This window comes from Lithobates pipiens, unplaced genomic scaffold (genome assembly GCF_037356315.1).
Source record: "Lithobates pipiens isolate NorthernLeopardFrog02 unplaced genomic scaffold, aLitPip1_a1.2 Scaffold_27, whole genome shotgun sequence".
Classification (NCBI taxonomy): domain Eukaryota; kingdom Metazoa; phylum Chordata; class Amphibia; order Anura; family Ranidae; genus Lithobates; species Lithobates pipiens.
In genome coordinates, this window is record NW_027507788.1 from 1,507,147 (window position 1) to 1,522,978 (window position 15,832).

A 15,832-nucleotide genomic window follows, 5' to 3' on the forward strand; every position below is an offset into this window, starting at 1 on the left:
ACGTTTTTTTAGCGTTAAGGAGCGTTTTTTAAGAAACACATCTCTTGGCTATAGCACTCAGAAAACAAAGAAAATATGTTGCGCGTTTATGCACGTTTTCCCGCGATTCGCGTTTTTACAGCTCTAGCTCCACGCCACGGAACGCACTGGTCCTGGGTTTTTTTTTACAGCTTAAAAACGCCTAGGTGGGCATGAAGCCATAGACTAACATGGACAGCCGTTTTTAAGCTGCAAAAAAAGCTCAAAAAAGTGGCTGTAAAAACGTCCGTGTGCATGAGGCCTTAAAGACAAGGTTAACACTTTTCAACATAAGGATTTATTATGAAAAGGTCAAGGTTGGTGCGAATAAAACATTTACAGAAAAAGGATGTTTCAAAAAATAAAGACAATATACAGCCACAAAGAAATAAGGTAGAATTGAGAAGGTAGAATACTTGCAATTAATGTCCGAGGGTTGATCAGAGTTCAATCGATGAGCAAAGGTAATCGGTTCTCAAACTTGGCAGATCTTCCTGCTTGGATAGTAAAAGGAGAACTGCCCATTGCCTTGGCCTCTCCTCTTTTCTGTCAAATCAAAGGGGGTGTTGACAGCGACCAGTGACCAATCGTCTGGTCATCTTGTTTAGGGGTTGGTTGCTGGGAGGTGTCTACACTCATGACCCTGTCCCAGGTACACTTTATGATACATATTCATATCTCTGCCTCTCTATTGTTTATAGACTGCAGATATCCATTTTAGTGATCAGCATGATATTTGCTTCAAAACAAGTCCACACATGACAGGATTCCCATTTCAGGGTTACCTAGGAGGAGTAAGGGGTCCCAGTGGCTTCCCATATGACCTGGCATAGGGGTGTTTGGACTTGAAATGTTAGAAATTATCAGAGGAAACTAAATATATCCATATTATGGCTGTGCTATGAGGGCTTTGAAAGTTATAAAAAATGTTAAAGTTTCAACACGTTACTAATCTGTTTGCACGCTATCTTGTTGGAAGTATTTACGACGGGGATCTGTTAGGGCCGGTTCACACAGCGAGGCGCGGCGAGGCGTCTCCGACTTGCCTCGCCGCGACCTGCGGGGACCTCAGCGGCGACTTGCAGAGGACTTCTGTATAGAAGTCAATGCAAGTCGCCCCCGAAGTCGCCCAGAAGTAGTACAGGAACCTTTTTTCTGAGTCGGAGCGACTCGAGTCGCTCCTCTCAGAGCGGTTCCATTGTACAGAACGGGGGCGACTTGCGGGAGCGAGGCGAGGCGAGTCGTGTCGCCTCGCATCGCCTCGCTGTGTGAACCGGCCCTTAGTTCTCTGCATGGAGAAAGTGACAGTTTTACGACAGGCTGGAATATCTTGCCAGGCAACTTGAGCCTTGTTTTCTCTGCTAAGATAACCTTTCTTCCCTTTGAAGATTTTAAGAGCTTTTGGAATTCCTAAGACAAGGGAGGGGGGAGTTTAGATTATTCTGTAAGTTTATTCTAAGGTCAGCCAAACTGTCATGGCTGCTTTCCACACAAAATGGCAACTAGTTACAATATATCCTGGCTCAGACGTGATATTGTTACAGTTTGTGTCTCTGCCCCTCCCACAATAGGGAGATTTCCTGCAGTAGTTTGTGTCTCTGCCCCTCCCACAATGGGGAGATTTCCTGCAGTAGTTTGTGTCTCTGCCCCTCCTACAATGGGGAGATTTCCCTGCAGTAGTTTGTGTCTCTGCCCCTCCCACAATGGGGAGATTTCCCGCAGTAGTTTTTGTCTCTGCCCCTCCCACAATGGGGAGATTTCCCCCAGTAGTTTGTGTCTCTGCCCCTCCCACAATGGGGAGATTTCCTACAGTAGTTTGTGTCTCTGCCCCTCCCACAATGAGGAGATTTCTAGCAGTAGTTTGTGTCTCTGCCCCTCCCACAATGAGGAGATTTCCCTGCAGTAGTTTGTGTCTCTGCCCCTCCCACAATGGGGAGATTTCCAGCAGTAGTTTGTGTCTCTGCCCCTCCCACAATGGGGAGATTTACCACAGTAGTTTGTGTCTCTGCCCCTCCCACAATGGGGAGATTTCCTGCAGTAGTTTGTGTCTCTGCCCCTCCCACAATGGGGAGATTTCCCTGCAGTAGTTTGTGTCTCTGCCCCTCCCACAATGGGGAGATTTACCACAGTAGTTTGTGTCTCTGCCCCTCCCACAATGGGGAGATTTCCCGCAGAAGTTTGTGTCTCTGCCCCTCCCACAATGGGGAGATTTCCAGCAGTAGTTTGTGTCTCTGCCCCTCCCACAATGGAGAGATTACCTGCAGTAGTTTGTGTCTCTGCCTCTCCCACAATGGGGAGATTTCCAGCAGTAGTTTGTGTCTCTGCCCCTCCCACAATGGGGAGATTTCCCACAGTAGTTTGTGTCTCTGCCCCTCCCACAATGGGGAGATTACCTGCAGTAGTTTGTGTCTCTGCCTCTCCCACAATGAGGAGATTTCCTGCAGTAGTTTGTGTCTCTGCCCCTCCCACAATGGGGAGATTTCCCGCAGTAGTTTGTGTCTCTGCCCCTCCCACAATGGGAAGATTTCCCCCAGTAGTTTGTGTCTCTGCCCCTCCCACAATGGGGAGATTACCTGCAGTAGTTTGTGTCTCTGCCCCTCCCATAATGGGGAGATTTCCCCCAGTAGTTTGTGTCTCTGCCCCTCCCACAATGGGGAGATTTCCCCCAGTAGTTTGTGTCTCTGCCCCTCCCACAATGGGGAGATTTCCCGTAGTAGTTTGTGTCTCTGCCTCTCCCACAATGGGGAGATTTCCCCCAGTAGTTTGTGTCTTTGCCCCTCCCACAATGGGGAGATTTCCCGCAGTACATTGTGTCTTTGCCCCTCCCATAATGGGGAGATTTCCTGCAGTAGTTTGTGTCTCTGCCCCTCCCACAATGGGGAGATTTCCCGTAGTAGTTTGTGTCTCTGCCTCTCCCACAATGGGGATATTTCCCCCAGTAGTTTGTGTCTCTGCCCCTCCCACAATGGGGAGATTTCCAGCAGTAGTTTGTGTCTCTGCCCCTCCCATAATGGGGAGATTTCCTGCAGTAGTTTGTGTCTCTGCCCCTCCCACAATGCGGAGATTTCCTGCAGTAGTTTGTGTCTCTGCCCCTCCCACAATGGGGAGAATTCCTGCCATAGTTTGTGTCTCTGCCCCTCCCGCAATGGGGAGATTTCCAGCAGTAGTTTGTGTCTCTGCCCCTCCCACATTGGGGAGATTTCCCACATAAGTTTGTGTCTCTGCCCCTCCCACAATGGAGAGATTTCCTGCAGTAGTTTGTGTCTCTGCCCCTTCTACAATGGGGAGATTTCCCTGCAGTAGTTTGTGTCTCTGCCCCTCCCACAATGGGGAGATTTCCCGCAGTAGTTTTTGTCTCTGCCCCTCCCACAATGGGGAGATTTCCCCCAGTAGTTTGTGTCTCTGCCCCTCCCACAATGGGGAGATTTCCTGCAGTAGTTTGTGTCTCTGCCCCTCCCACAATGGGGAGATTTCCAGCAGTAGTTTGTGTCTCGGCCCCTCCCATAATGGGGAGATTTCCTGCAGTAGTTTGTGTCTCTGCCCCTCCCACAATGAGGAGATTTCCCTGCAGTAGTTTGTGTCTCTGCCCCTCCCACAATGGGGAGATTTCCAGCAGTAGTTTGTGTCTCTGCCCCTCCCACAATGGGGAGATTTCCCCCAGTAGTTTGTGTCTCTGCCTCTCCCACAATGGGGAGATTTCCAGCAGTAGTTTGTGTCTCTGCCTCTCCCACAATGGGGAGATTTGTGTCTCTGCCCCTCCCACAATGGGGAGATTTCCCGCAGAAGTTTGTGTCTCTGCCCCTCCCACAATGAGGAGATTTCCCTGCAGTAGTTTGTGTCTCTGCCCCTCCCACAATGGGGAGATTTCCTGCAGAAGTTTGTATCTCTGCCCCTCCCCCAATGGGGAGATTTCCCTGCAGTAGTTTGTGTCTCTGCCCCTCCCACAATGGGGAGATTTCCCCCAGTAGTTTGTGTCTCTGCCCCTCCCACAATGGGGAGATTTCCCCCAGTAGTTTGTGTCTCTGCCCCTCCCACAATGGGGAGATTTCCTGCAGTAGTTTGTGTCTCTGCCCCTCCCACAATGGGGAGATTTCCTGCAGTAGTTTGTGTCTCTGCCCCTCACACAATGGGGAGATTTCCCTGCAGTAGTTTGTGTCTCTGCCCCTCCCACAATGGGGAGATTTCCCCCAGTAGTTTGTGTCTCTGCCCCTCCCACAATGGGGAGATTTCCAGCAGTAGTTTGTGTCTCTGCCCCTCCCACAATGGGGAGATTTCCAGCAGTAGTTTGTGTCTCTGCCCCTCCCATAATGGGGAGATTTCCTGCAGTATTTTGTGTCTCTGCCCCTCCCACAATGCGGAGATTTCCTGCAGTAGTTTGTGTCTCTATCCCTCCCACAATGGGGAGATTTCCTGCAGTATTTTGTGTCTCTGCCCCTCCCACAATGCGGAGATTTCCTGCAGTAGTTTGTGTCTCTGCCCCTCCCACAATGGGGAGATTTCCTGCCATAGTTTGTGTCTCTGCCCCTCCCGCAATGGGGAGATTTCCAGCAGTAGTTTGTGTCTCTGCCCCTCCCACATTGGGGAGATTTCCCACATAAGTTTGTGTCTCTGCCCCTCCCACAATGGAGAGATTTCCTGCAGTAGTTTGTGTCTCTGCCCCTCCCACAATAGGGAGATTTCCTGCAGTAGTTTGTGTCTCTGCCCCTCCTACAATGGGGAGATTTCCCTGCAGTAGTTTGTGTCTCTGCCCCTCCCACAATGGGGAGATTTCCCGCAGTAGTTTTTGTCTCTGCCCCTCCCACAATGGGGAGATTTCCCCCAGTAGTTTGTGTCTCTGCCCCTCCCACAATGGGGAGATTTCCTGCAGTAGTTTGTGTCTCTGCCCCTCCCACAATGGGGAGATTTTCAGCAGTAGTTTGTGTCTCGGCCCCTCCCATAATGGGGAGATTTCCTGCAGTAGTTTGTGTCTCTGCCCCTCCCACAATGAGGAGATTTCCCTGCAGTAGTTTGTGTCTCTGCCCCTCCCACAATGGGGAGATTTCCAGCAGTAGTTTCTGTCTCTGCCCCTCCCACAATGGGGAGATTTCCCCCAGTAGTTTGTGTCTCTGCCCCTCCCACAATGAGGAGATTTCCCTGCAGTAGTTTGTGTCTCTGCCCCTCCCACAATGGGGAGATTTCCAGCAGTAGTTTGTGTCTCTGGCTCTCCCACAATGGGGAGATTTGTGTCTCTGCCCCTCCCACAATGGGGAGATTTCCCGCAGAAGTTTGTGTCTCTGCCCCTCCCACAATGAGGAGATTTCCCTGCAGTAGTTTGTGTCTCTGCCCCTCCCACAATGGGGAGATTTCCCCCAGTAGTTTGTGTCTCTGCCCCTCCCACAATGGGGAGATTTCCCCCAGTAGTTTGTGTCTCTGCCCCTCCCACAATGGGGAGATTTCCTGCAGTAGTTTGTGTCTCTGCCCCTCCCACAATGGGGAGATTTCCTGCAGTAGTTTGTGTCTCTGCCCCTCCCACAATGGGGAGATTTCCCTGCAGTAGTTTGTGTCTCTGCCCCTCCCACAATGGGGAGATTTCCTGCCATAGTTTGTGTCTTTGCCCCTCCCACAATGGGGAGATTTACCGCAGTAGTTTGTGTCTCTGCCCCTCCCACAATGGGGAGATTTCCTGCAGTAGTTTGTGTCTCTGCCCCTCCCACAATGGAGAGATTTCCTGCAGTAGTTTGTGTCTCTGCCCCTCCTACAATGGGGAGATTTCCTGCAGTAGTTTGTGTCTCTGCCCCTCCCACAATGGGGAGATTTCCCGCAGTAGTTTGTGTCTCTGCCCCTCCCACAATGGGGAGATTTCCAGCAGTAGTTTGTGTCTCTGCCCCTCCCATAATGGGGAGATTTCCTGCAGTAGTTTGTGTCTCTGCCCCTCCCACAATGAGGAGATTTCACTGCAGTAGTTTGTGTCTCTGCCCCTCCCACAATGAGGAGATTTCCCGCAGTAGTTTGTGTCTCTGCCCCTCCCACAATGGGGAGATTTCCCGCAGAAGTTTGTGTCTCTGCCCCTCCCACAATGGGGAGATTTCCCGCAGTAATTTGTGTCTCTGCCCCTCCCACAATGGGGAGATTTCCCGCAGAAGTTTGTGTCTCTGCCCCTCCCACAATGGGGAGATTTCCTGCCATAGTTTGTGTCTTTGCCCCTCCCACAATGGGGAGATTTCCCGCAGTAGTTTGTGTCTCTGCCCCTCCCACAATGTGGAGATTTCCCGCAGTAGTTTGTGTCTCTGCCCCTCCCACAATGAGGAGATTTCCTGCAGTAGTTTGTGTCTCTGCCCCTCCCACAATGGGGAGATTTCCCGCAGAAGTTTGTGTCTCTGCCCCTCCCACAATGGGGAGATTTCCTGCCATAGTTTGTGTCTTTGCCCCTCCCACAATGGGGAGATTTACCGCAGTAGTTTGTGTCTCTGCCCCTCCCACAATGGGGAGATTTCCCGCAGTACATTGTGTCTTTGCCCCTCCCATAATGGGGAGATTTCCTGCAGTAGTTTGTGTCTCTGCCCCCCCCACAATGGGGAGATTTCCCGTAGTAGTTTGTGTCTCTGCCTCTCCCACAATGGGGATATTTCCCCCAGTAGTTTGTGTCTCTGCCCCTCCCACAATGGGGAGATTTCCAGCAGTAGTTTGTGTCTCTGCCCCTCCCATAATGGGGAGATTTCCTGCAGTATTTTGTGTCTCTGCCCCTCCCACAATGCGGAGATTTCCTGCAGTAGTTTGTGTCTCTGCCCCTCCCACAATGGGGAGATTTCCTGCCATAGTTTGTGTCTCTGCCCCTCCCGCAATGGGGAGATTTCCAGCAGTAGTTTGTGTCTCTGCCCCTCCCACATTGGGGAGATTTCCCACATAAGTTTGTGTCTCTGCCCCTCCCACAATGGAGAGATTTCCTGCAGTAGTTTGTGTCTCTGCCCCTCCCACAATAGGGAGATTTCCTGCAGTAGTTTGTGTCTCTGCCCCTCCTACAATGGGGAGATTTCCCTGCAGTAGTTTGTGTCTCTGCCCCTCCCACAATGGGGAGATTTCCCGCAGTAGTTTTTGTCTCTGCCCCTCCCACAATGGGGAGATTTCCCCCAGTAGTTTGTGTCTCTGCCCCTCCCACAATGGGGAGATTTCCTGCAGTAGTTTGTGTCTCTGCCCCTCCCACAATGAGGAGATTTCCCTGCAGTAGTTTGTGTCTCTGCCCCTCCCACAATGGGGAGATTTCCAGCAGTAGTTTGTGTCTCTGCCCCTCCCACAATGGGGAGATTTCCCCCAGTAGTTTGTGTCTCTGCCCCTCCCACAATGAGGAGATTTCCCTGCAGTAGTTTGTGTCTCTGCCTCTCCCACAATGGGGAGATTTGTGTCTCTGCCCCTCCCACAATGGGGAGATTTCCCGCAGAAGTTTGTGTCTCTGCCCCTCCCACAATGAGGAGATTTCCCTGCAGTAGTTTGTGTCTCTGCCCCTCCCACAATGGGGAGATTTCCTGCAGAAGTTTGTATCTCTGCCCCTCCCCCAATGGGGAGATTTCCCTGCAGTAGTTTGTGTCTCTGCCCCTCCCACAATGGGGAGATTTCCCCTAGTAGTTTGTGTCTCTGCCCCTCCCACAATGGGGAGATTTCCCCCAGTAGTTTGTGTCTCTGCCCCTCCCACAATGGGGAGATTTCCTGCAGTAGTTTGTGTCTCTGCCCCTCCCACAATGGGGAGATTTCCTGCAGTAGTTTGTGTCTCTGCCCCTCACACAATGGGGAGATTTCCCTGCAGTAGTTTGTGTCTCTGCCCCTCCCACAATGGGGAGATTTCCTGCCATAGTTTGTGTCTTTGCCCCTCCCACAATGGGGAGATTTACCGCAGTACATTGTGTCTTTGCCCCTCCCATAATGGGGAGATTTCCTGCAGTAGTTTGTGTCTCTGCCCCTCCCACAATGGGGAGATTTCCCGTAGTAGTTTGTGTCTCTGCCTCTCCCACAATGGGGATATTTCCCCCAGTAGTTTGTGTCTCTGCCCCTCCCACAATGGGGAGATTTCCAGCAGTAGTTTGTGTCTCTGCCCCTCCCATAATGGGGAGATTTCCTGCAGTATTTTGTGTCTCTGCCCCTCCCACAATGCGGAGATTTCCTGCAGTAGTTTGTGTCTCTGCCCCTCCCACAATGGGGAGATTTCCTGCCATAGTTTGTGTCTCTGCCCCTCCCGCAATGGGGAGATTTCCAGCAGTAGTTTGTGTCTCTGCCCCTCCCACATTGGGGAGATTTCCCACATAAGTTTGTGTCTCTGCCCCTCCCACAATGGAGAGATTTCCTGCAGTAGTTTGTGTCTCTGCCCCTCCCACAATAGGGAGATTTCCTGCAGTAGTTTGTGTCTCTGCCCCTCCTACAATGGGGAGATTTCCCTGCAGTAGTTTGTGTCTCTGCCCCTCCCACAATGGGGAGATTTCCCGCAGTAGTTTTTGTCTCTGCCCCTCCCACAATGGGGAGATTTCCCCCAGTAGTTTGTGTCTCTGCCCCTCCCACAATGGGGAGATTTCCTGCAGTAGTTTGTGTCTCTGCCCCTCCCACAATGGGGAGATTTCCAGCAGTAGTTTGTGTCTCGGCCCCTCCCATAATGGGGAGATTTCCTGCAGTAGTTTGTGTCTCTGCCCCTCCCACAATGAGGAGATTTCCCTGCAGTAGTTTGTGTCTCTGCCCCTCCCACAATGGGGAGATTTCCAGCAGTAGTTTGTGTCTCTGCCCCTCCCACAATGGGGAGATTTCCCCCAGTAGTTTGTGTCTCTGCCCCTCCCACAATGAGGAGATTTCCCTGCAGTAGTTTGTGTCTCTGCCCCTCCCACAATGGGGAGATTTCCAGCAGTAGTTTGTGTCTCTGCCCCTCCCACAATGGGGAGATTTCCCCCAGTAGTTTGTGTCTCTGCCCCTCCCACAATGAGGAGATTTCCCTGCAGTAGTTTGTGTCTCTGCCCCTCCCACAATGGGGAGATTTCCAGCAGTAGTTTGTGTCTCTGGCTCTCCCACAATGGGGAGATTTGTGTCTCTGCCCCTCCCACAATGGGGAGATTTCCCGCAGAAGTTTGTGTCTCTGCCCCCCCCCACAATGAGGAGATTTCCCTGCAGTAGTTTGTGTCTCTGCCCCTCCCACAATGGGGAGATTTCCTGCAGTAGTTTGTATCTCTGCCCCTCCCCCAATGGGGAGATTTCCCTGCAGTAGTTTGTGTCTCTGCCCCTCCCACAATGGGGAGATTTCCCCCAGTAGTTTGTGTCTCTGCCCCTCCCACAATGGGGAGATTTCCCCCAGTAGTTTGTGTCTCTGCCCCTCCCACAATGAGGAGATTTCCCTGCAGTAGTTTGTGTCTCTGCCCCTCCCACAATGGGGAAATTTCCTGCAGAAGTTTGTATCTCTGCCCCTCCCCCAATGGGGAGATTTCCCTGCAGTAGTTTGTGTCTCTGCCCCTCCCACAATGGGGAGATTTCCCCCAGTAGTTTGTGTCTCTGCCCCTCCCTCAATTGGGAGATTTCCCCCAGTAGTTTGTGTCTCTGCCCCTCCCACAATTGGGAGATTTCCTGCAGTAGTTTGTGTCTCTGCCCCTCCCACAATGGGGAGATTTCCTGCAGTAGTTTGTGTCTCTGCCCCTCACACAATGGGGAGATTTCCCTGCAGTAGTTTGTGTCTCTGCCCCTCCCACAATGGGGAGATTTCCTGCCATAGTTTGTGTCTTTGCCCCTCCCACAATGGGGAGATTTACCGCAGTACATTGTGTCTTTGCCCCTCCCATAATGGGGAGATTTCCTGCAGTAGTTTGTGTCTCTGCCCCTCCCACAATGGGGAGATTTCCCGTAGTAGTTTGTGTCTCTGCCTCTCCCACAATGGGGATATTTCCCCCAGTAGTTTGTGTCTCTGCCCCTCCCACAATGGGGAGATTTCCAGCAGTAGTTTGTGTCTCTGCCCCTCCCATAATGGGGAGATTTCCTGCAGTATTTTGTGTCTCTGCCCCTCCCACAATGCGGAGATTTCCTGCAGTAGTTTGTGTCTCTGCCCCTCCCACAATGGGGAGATTTCCTGCCATAGTTTGTGTCTCTGCCCCTCCCGCAATGGGGAGATTTCCAGCAGTAGTTTGTGTCTCTGCCCCTCCCACATTGGGGAGATTTCCCTGCAGTAGTTTGTGTCTCTGCCCCTCCCACAATGGGGAGATTTCCCGCAGTAGTTTTTGTCTCTGCCCCTCCCACAATGGGGAGATTTCCCCCAGTAGTTTGTGTCTCTGCCCCTCCCACAATGGGGAGATTTCCTGCAGTAGTTTGTGTCTCTGCCCCTCCCACAATGGGGAGATTTTCAGCAGTAGTTTGTGTCTCGGCCCCTCCCATAATGGGGAGATTTCCTGCAGTAGTTTGTGTCTCTGCCCCTCCCACAATGAGGAGATTTCCCTGCAGTAGTTTGTGTCTCTGCCCCTCCCACAATGGGGAGATTTCCAGCAGTAGTTTGTGTCTCTGCCCCTCCCACAATGGGGAGATTTCCCCCAGTAGTTTGTGTCTCTGCCCCTCCCACAATGAGGAGATTTCCCTGCAGTAGTTTGTGTCTCTGCCCCTCCCACAATGGGGAGATTTCCAGCAGTAGTTTGTGTCTCTGCCCCTCCCACAATGGGGAGATTTCCCCCAGTAGTTTGTGTCTCTGCCCCTCCCACAATGAGGAGATTTCCCTGCAGTAGTTTGTGTCTCTGCCCCTCCCACAATGGGGAGATTTCCAGCAGTAGTTTGTGTCTCTGGCTCTCCCACAATGGGGAGATTTGTGTCTCTGCCCCTCCCACAATGGTGAGATTTCCCGCAGAAGTTTGTGTCTCTGCCCCTCCCACAATGAGGAGATTTCCCTGCAGTAGTTTGTGTCTCTGCCCCTCCCACAATGGGGAGATTTCCCCCAGTAGTTTGTGTCTCTGCCCCTCCCACAATGGGGAGATTTCCCCCAGTAGTTTGTGTCTCTGCCCCTCCCACAATGGGGAGATTTCCTGCAGTAGTTTGTGTCTCTGCCCCTCCCACAATGGGGAGATTTCCTGCAGTAGTTTGTGTCTCTGCCCCTCCCACAATGGGGAGATTTCCCTGCAGTAGTTTGTGTCTCTGCCCCTCCCACAATGGGGAGATTTCCTGCCATAGTTTGTGTCTTTGCCCCTCCCACAGTAGTTTGTGTCTCTGGCTCTCCCACAATGGGGAGATTTGTGTCTCTGCCCCTCCCACAATGGGGAGATTTCCCGCAGAAGTTTGTGTCTCTGCCCCCCCCACAATGAGGAGATTTCCCTGCAGTAGTTTGTGTCTCTGCCCCTCCCACAATGGGGAGATTTCCCCCAGTAGTTTGTGTCTCTGCCCCTCCCACAATGGGGAGATTTCCCCCAGTAGTTTGTGTCTCTGCCCCTCCCACAATGAGGAGATTTCCTGCAGTAGTTTGTGTCTCTGCCCCTCCCACAATGGGGAGATTTCCTGCAGTAGTTTGTGTCTCTGCCCCTCACACAATGGGGAGATTTCCCTGCAGTAGTTTGTGTCTCTGCCCCTCCCACAATGGGGAGATTTCCTGCCATAGTTTGTGTCTTTGCCCCTCCCACAATGGGGAGATTTACCGCAGTACATTGTGTCTTTGCCCCTCCCATAATGGGGAGATTTCCTGCAGTAGTTTGTGTCTCTGCCCCTCCCACAATGGGGAGATTTCCCGTAGTAGTTTGTGTCTCTGGCTCTCCCACAATGGGGAGATTTGTGTCTCTGCCCCTCCCACAATGGGGAGATTTCCCGCAGAAGTTTGTGTCTCTGCCCCTCCCACAATGAGGAGATTTCCCTGCAGTAGTTTGTGTCTCTGCCCCTCCCACAATGGGGAGATTTCCCCCAGTAGTTTGTGTCTCTGCCCCTCCCACAATGGGGAGATTTCCCCCAGTAGTTTGTGTCTCTGCCCCTCCCACAATGGGGAGATTTCCTGCAGTAGTTTGTGTCTCTGCCCCTCCCACAATGGGGAGATTTCCTGCAGTAGTTTGTGTCTCTGCCCCTCCCACAATGGGGAGATTTCCCTGCAGTAGTTTGTGTCTCTGCCCCTCCCACAATGGGGAGATTTCCTGCCATAGTTTGTGTCTTTGCCCCTCCCACAATGGGGAGATTTACCGCAGTAGTTTGTGTCTCTGCCCCTCCCACAATGGGGAGATTTCCTGCAGTAGTTTGTGTCTCTGCCCCTCCCACAATGGAGAGATTTCCTGCAGTAGTTTGTGTCTCTGCCCCTCCTACAATGGGGAGATTTCCTGCAGTAGTTTGTGTCTCTGCCCCTCCCACAATGGGGAGATTTCCCGCAGTAGTTTGTGTCTCTGCCCCTCCCACAATGGGGAGATTTCCAGCAGTAGTTTGTGTCTCTGCCCCTCCCACAATGGGGAGATTTCACTGCAGTAGTTTGTGTCTCTGCCCCTCCCACAATGAGGAGATTTCCCGCAGTAGTTTGTGTCTCTGCCCCTCCCACAATGAGGAGATTTCCCTGCAGTAGTTTGTGTCTCTGCCCCCTCCCACAATGAGGAGATTTCACTGCAGTAGTTTGTGTCTCTGCCCCTCCCACAATGGGGAGATTTCCAGCAGTAGTTTGTGTCTCTGCCCCTCCCACAATGGGGAGATTTCCCGCAGAAGTTTGTGTCTCTGCCCCTCCCACAATGGGGAGATTTCCCGCAGTAATTTGTGTCTCTGCCCCTCCCACAATGGGGAGATTTCCCGCAGTAGTTTGTGTCTCTGCCCCTCCCACAATGGGGAGATTTCCCGCAGAAGTTTGTGTCTCTGCCCCTCCCACAATGGGGAGATTTCCTGCCATAGTTTGTGTCTTTGCCCCTCCCACAATGGGGAGATTTCCCGCAGTAGTTTGTGTCTCTGCCCCTCCCACAATGGGGAGATTTCCCGCAGTAGTTTGTGTCTCTGCCCCTCCCACAATGAGGAGATTTCCTGCAGTAGTTTGTGTCTCTGCCCCTCCCACAATGGGGAGATTTCCCGCAGAAGTTTGTGTCTCTGCCCCTCCCACAATGGGGAGATTTCCCGCAGTACATTGTGTCTTTGCCCCTCCCATAATGGGGAGATTTCCTGCAGTAGTTTGTGTCTCTGCCCCTCCCACAATGGGGAGATTTCCCGTAGTAGTTTGTGTCTCTGCCTCTCCCACAATGGGGATATTTCCCCCAGTAGTTTGTGTCTCTGCCCCTCCCACAATGGGGAGATTTCCAGCAGTAGTTTGTGTCTCTGCCCCTCCCATAATGGGGAGATTTCCTGCAGTATTTTGTGTCTCTGCCCCTCCCACAATGCGGAGATTTCCTGCAGTAGTTTGTGTCTCTGCCCCTCCCACAATGGGGAGATTTCCTGCCATAGTTTGTGTCTCTGCCCCTCCCGCAATGGGGAGATTTCCAGCAGTAGTTTGTGTCTCTGCCCCTCCCACATTGGGGAGATTTCCCACATAAGTTTGTGTCTCTGCCCCTCCCACAATGGGGAGATTTCCCTGCAGTAGTTTGTGTCTCTGCCCCTCCCACAATGGGGAGATTTCCCGCAGTAGTTTTTGTCTCTGCCCCTCCCACAATGGGGAGATTTCCCCCAGTAGTTTGTGTCTCTGCCCCTCCCACAATGGGGAGATTTCCTGCAGTAGTTTGTGTCTCTGCCCCTCCCACAATGAGGAGATTTCCCTGCAGTAGTTTGTGTCTCTGCCCCTCCCACAATGGGGAGATTTCCAGCAGTAGTTTGTGTCTCTGCCCCTCCCACAATGGGGAGATTTCCCCCAGTAGTTTGTGTCTCTGCCCCTCCCACAATGAGGAGATTTCCCTGCAGTAGTTTGTGTCTCTGCCTCTCCCACAATGGGGAGATTTCCAGCAGTAGTTTGTGTCTCTGCCTCTCCCACAATGGGGAGATTTGTGTCTCTGCCCCTCCCACAATGGGGAGATTTCCCGCAGAAGTTTGTGTCTCTGCCCCTCCCACAATGAGGAGATTTCCCTGCAGTAGTTTGTGTCTCTGCCCCTCCCACAATGGGGAGATTTCCTGCAGAAGTTTGTATCTCTGCCCCTCCCCCAATGGGGAGATTTCCCTGCAGTAGTTTGTGTCTCTGCCCCTCCCACAATGGGGAGATTTCCCCCAGTAGTTTGTGTCTCTGCCCCTCCCACAATGGGGAGATTTCCCCCAGTAGTTTGTGTCTCTGCCCCTCCCACAATGGGGAGATTTCCTGCAGTAGTTTGTGTCTCTGCCCCTCCCACAATGGGGAGATTTCGTGCAGTAGTTTGTGTCTCTGCCCCTCACACAATGGGGAGATTTCCCTGCAGTAGTTTGTGTCTCTGCCCCTCCCACAATGGGGAGATTTCCTGCCATAGTTTGTGTCTTTGCCCCTCCCACAATGGGGAGATTTACCGCAGTACATTGTGTCTTTGCCCCTCCCATAATGGGGAGATTTCCTGCAGTAGTTTGTGTCTCTGCCCCTCCCACAATGGGGAGATTTCCCGTAGTAGTTTGTGTCTCTGCCTCTCCCACAATGGGGATATTTCCCCCAGTAGTTTGTGTCTCTGCCCCTCCCACAATGGGGAGATTTCCAGCAGTAGTTTGTGTCTCTGCCCCTCCCATAATGGGGAGATTTCCTGCAGTATTTTGTGTCTCTGCCCCTCCCACAATGCGGAGATTTCCTGCAGTAGTTTGTGTCTCTGCCCCTCCCACAATGGGGAGATTTCCAGCAGTAGTTTGTGTCTCTGCCCCTCCCACAATGGGGAGATTTCCCCCAGTAGTTTGTGTCTCTGCCCCTCCCACAATGAGGAGATTTCCCTGCAGTAGTTTGTGTCTCTGCCTCTCCCACAATGGGGAGATTTCCAGCAGTAGTTTGTGTCTCTGCCTCTCCCACAATGGGGAGATTTGTGTCTCTGCCCCTCCCACAATGGGGAGATTTCCCGCAGAAGTTTGTGTCTCTGCCCCTCCCACAATGAGGAGATTTCCCTGCAGTAGTTTGTGTCTCTGCCCCTCCCACAATGGGGAGATTTCCTGCAGAAGTTTGTATCTCTGCCCCTCCCCCAATGGGGAGATTTCCCTGCAGTAGTTTGTGTCTCTGCCCCTCCCACATTGGGGAGATTTCCCCCAGTAGTTTGTGTCTCTGCCCCTCCCACAATGGGGAGATTTCCCCCAGTAGTTTGTGTCTCTGCCCCTCCCACAATGGGGAGATTTCCTGCAGTAGTTTGTGTCTCTGCCCCTCCCACAATGGGGAGATTTCCTGCAGTAGTTTGTGTCTCTGCCCCTCACACAATGGGGAGATTTCCCTGCAGTAGTTTGTGTCTCTGCCCCTCCCACAATGGGGAGATTTCCTGCCATAGTTTGTGTCTTTGCCCCTCCCACAATGGGGAGATTTACCGCAGTACATTGTGTCTTTGCCCCTCCCATAATGGGGAGATTTCCTGCAGTAGTTTGTGTCTCTGCCCCTCCCACAATGGGGAGATTTCCCGTAGTAGTTTGTGTCTCTGCCTCTCCCACAATGGGGATATTTCCCCCAGTAGTTTGTGTCTCTGCCCCTCCCACAATGGGGAGATTTCCAGCAGTAGTTTGTGTCTCTGCCCCTCCCATAATGGGGAGATTTCCTGCAGTATTTTGTGTCTCTGCCCCTCCCACAATGCGGAGATTTCCTGCAGTAGTTTGTGTCTCTGCCCCTCCCGCAATGGGGAGATTTCCAGCAGTAGTTTGTGTCTCTGCCCCTCCCACATTGGGGAGATTTCCCACATAAGTTTGTGTCTCTGCCCCTCCCACAATGGAGAGATTTCCTGCAGTAGTTTGTGTCTCTGCCCCTCCCACAATAGGGAGATTTCCTGCA